This window comes from Mandrillus leucophaeus, unplaced genomic scaffold (assembly GCF_000951045.1).
Source record: "Mandrillus leucophaeus isolate KB7577 unplaced genomic scaffold, Mleu.le_1.0 Scaffold112, whole genome shotgun sequence".
Classification (NCBI taxonomy): domain Eukaryota; kingdom Metazoa; phylum Chordata; class Mammalia; order Primates; family Cercopithecidae; genus Mandrillus; species Mandrillus leucophaeus.
Window position 1 is genome coordinate 1,178,089 of NW_012099432.1, and position 3,619 is coordinate 1,181,707.

Consider the following 3,619-nt stretch of genomic DNA (forward strand, 5'->3'; position numbering starts at 1 on the left):
GGCTTTGTCTGTTGCGGCCTCCTGGGGACGCGCGCACGTGCCTGGAGCACACACCCCCTCGGGTCCCGAGCTTCGCGGCGGGGCGACCCCCCTTCCTCACTCCTTACTCCTTTCCTATTCCCTCCTCCTCTTTGTCCCAGTCCCGCCCCCGGTTCCAGGAGAGTCCCAGGTTCCTGAGGCGGGAAACGTTGCCTCCTTTGTCCTCACGGGGCGCGGAGAGGCGGACCCCTCCTTGGAAGCCCCTTCCCACGCGGACTGCAGAGGAAGCCTTTGTGGGTTCGTCGGGTTTCCAAACCTCTAGTCAGCCAGGCCTCAGATCAGGGTCCAAATTTGGAAGAGTTTCAGCTTTCTTTTTCTTTAGTTCATTTGTTTTCATTTTTGAATGTTTTTCCAGATTGTATTTGCTTTCCCTAGAACGGCAGTCTGGGTGCAAGCTTGGGCCCCGAAACGTGGATGCTTAAAACCCCTTTCTACCTTTATTTTCCCTCGTAGTTGAGCGATTGAGATTCTCGAGGTTACGCAGGAGGTTCTGCCCCAGTTAGTCTACCGCCTGGATGAATTATTTGGGGTGTACGGCGGTCTGCATGCTCTCCCCCAGTTCCGTGACCAAATTTGAGGAGAGTAAGGGATCTCTTCTTCACATATCCAACATTGATTGCCAGTTGCTGCTTAGGTGACATGGATCAGCAACGAAGCATCAGTTTCAGTGACATTCTTTTCTGGACTCCGGTAATTCAGTGATGCTGAATCTCTTTCAAGATTTTGCTCACTTTAAAATGAGCGGTGTGATGGCATATTTGTGGTCCACATGGAATCGCGAGGTGCCATCCGAAGTTAGGATTGAAATTTAGGACTTTTTAAGCTTTCTTTTCCTCAGGTATTTGTAGTTGGGAATCTCCATGGATTGCTCAAAGTGCTGCCACTATGCCTTGTGTTTGATGCTTTGTGTGTGGTCTCGTGGGATGTAGTTACAGCAGCCGCCCAGACTGTGAATGAAGTATGGGAACCAGGGCCTCATTCACAGCTGGAAAGCAGGGGGAGGCCGCAGGACACTTGCAGGTGCTCCTCTCCCTGTTCTGTGGTGCCGGGGCCCCTTGCCTATGTGAGTGGCTCGTGGTCCCTGGGATTTGTGAATGGAATCTGCAGGCCCCAGTGTTTGGAATATTTTTTAGTTCAGATTGGAGGCTGGCCATGAGTGCCAGGCTTGGCCTTGCCCCCACTGGGCGCTATTTATCAGTCTCCCTATCGTCTTGGAGCTCAGCCGCCTCTTCCTGGAGCTGAGAGGTGCCTAATTGTTTGTGGTTTTTCTGATTGAACTTGTTTGGTGCCTCTAGGCAAAAATTCCTTTGGCTCCTTCTAGTATTTGCAGAGTCTTGAAGGCCCATATTCCTGAGCATGAGGAATCTAAGTCTGTTTCTTATTTTTCCTAAATTCTTCATGTTAAATACCACATTGACAAAGGACAGCTACTAATACTTTGATCACACAGACATATACGGTGCTCCCTGGTTAAGGCCTCCAGGTAGGGGACAGGTAGAGTCAGTGATGGGGAAGAAGCCTTCCCTAAGTCCCTTTCCTTTGGGTACACAGTAGACTACCCTTTTCTTCTTCAGGCTGTAGCAAGATGTGGGGGTTAGAAGTCTTCTGGGAAAAGCCTTTAGTCGTTTTCTTTGGGCTGGGGCCTCTTCTCTTATGGACTGTTTTCACCCTCTTTGTCGGTTTCTTTTGATTACCTTTCATGGCTCCAGAGGAGTGATTCCTTTCCCCATTTATACCTCTTGGACTTGCCATCCTGCTACATTTTGTCAGCAAGTTAATTCACCTTGTGCAGTTTTGAAAGATATGTGTTAACATTTAGTATTGTGTAAGTGTTAACGTTTAGTACTAGCCCAGGAAATTGTGACCTTTTATTTGAATCTTGCTGTGATTGAAGCTTTGCAGGAACTAGGATTTTCTAGGGTTTGTGTTTGTTTGTTTGTTTGTTTTGTTTTGAGTCAGAGTTTAGCTCTTGTTGCCCAGGCTGGAGTGCAGTGGTGCGATCTCGGCTCACCGCAACCTCCACCTCCCGAGTTCAAGCGATTCTCCTGCCTCAGCCTCCTGAGTAGCTGGGATTACAGGCATGCTCCACTACACCCAGCTAATTTTGTATTTTTGGTAAGACGGGGCTTCTCCATGTTGATCAGGCTGGTCTGGAACTCCCGACCTCAGGTGATCCACCACCCGCCTCCCAAAGTGGTGGGATTACAGGTGTGAGCCGCCACTCCCAGCCTCCTAGGTTCTATTTATTGGATGCTTTTTATGTTAACTAAGTTCTAGCAGAGAAAGATTTGATTTGTTTCCATCAGGAAGTTTGGAATCTGAGGCAGATAGTGGTTTGAGCGGCATCTTTGCACAATGAATGAGTAAAGAGATTTGGGGCCTGGGAGGCATGAGGCAAACTTTAGTTTACTGCTGAAGCATATGTCCATTTTATCTGAAACAAGTAGGTTTCCCGTCTGTATGATTATACAGAGTAAGCTGGTGTGGAAATAATTGTGAAAGTAGGGTAGGCAGGTGGGTGGTGGTTGGAGGCCTCATTGGTGTGCTGATTTTTAAGAAATTTTTATGATATTTATGATCTCAAAATCCTTGTGAAACTTTTCCCTGAGAACAATTCACAGGTGATTGCATTATAAATAGCAATAATAGCCAGGTGCGGTGGCTCACGCCTGTAATCCCAGCACTTTGGGAGGCTGAGGTGGGCAGATCATGAGGTCAGGAGTTTGAGACAATCTTGGCCAACATGGTGAAACCCCGTCTCCATCTCTACTAAAAAAAAGAAAAAAAAAACAACAAAATTTTCTGGGTACGGTGGCACACACCTGCAGTCCCAGCTACTCGGGAGGCTGAGGCAGGAGAATCGCTTGTACCTAGGAGGCGGAGGTTGCAGTGAGCTGAGATGGTGCCACTGCACTCCAGCCTGTGTGATGGAGCAAGACTCCGTCTCAAAAAAATAAAAAATAGCAATTGGAAATTCAGATACATTTAGCATCAGCTGTGTTTAGGCGTTTTGTAAAAGTGATGTCCAGTTAAAATTTAATTTTTTTTTTGAGACAGGGTCTTGCTCTGTCACCCAGGCTGGAGTGCAGTTGCGTGATCTCCACTCACTGCAACCTCCGCCTCCCAGGCTCAAGAAGCAATCCTCCCACCTCAGCCTCCCAAGTAGCTGGGATCACAGGCACATGCCACCACACCCGGCTAATTTTTTGAATTTTTTGTAGAGACAGGGTCTTTCCACGTTGCCCAGGCTGGCCTCAAAACTCTTGTGCTCAAGCAGTCTGCCCACCTTGGCCTCCCAAAAAGCTGGAATTACAGGAGTGAGCCATCGCTCCTGGCCAGAATTTAATTTTTTTTTTCTTCTCATTAAATGTTTACGTAGTGAAGAAATTGAAAATGTAGCTACTAGTTTATTATTATTTTTAAACTTTTAAACCAATTTTATTTTTTTTGTAGAGACGGGGTCTTACTATGCAGCCCAGGCTGGTCTCAAATTCCTGGGCTCAAGTGATCCTCCTGCCGCTCTCTGAAAGTGCTGGGATTACAGATGTGAGCCGCCTTGCCCAGTGGCACTCATTTTAAG

At 47.4% G+C, this 3,619-nt stretch overlaps 1 protein-coding gene across 1 annotated transcript in view; it reads left to right on the top strand.

Moving 5' to 3' along the window:
• Positions 1 to 6: 6 nt before the first annotated feature.
• The window catches only part of ILF3 (interleukin enhancer binding factor 3, 90kDa), a 39,681-nt gene continuing 36,068 nt past the window's right edge, over positions 7 to 3,619 (top strand). Inside the window, exon 1 of the mRNA XM_011995031.1 lies at positions 7 to 276. The gene's annotated coding sequence lies outside the window, so the exon portion shown is untranslated. The remainder of the gene's footprint in view (positions 277 to 3,619) is intronic.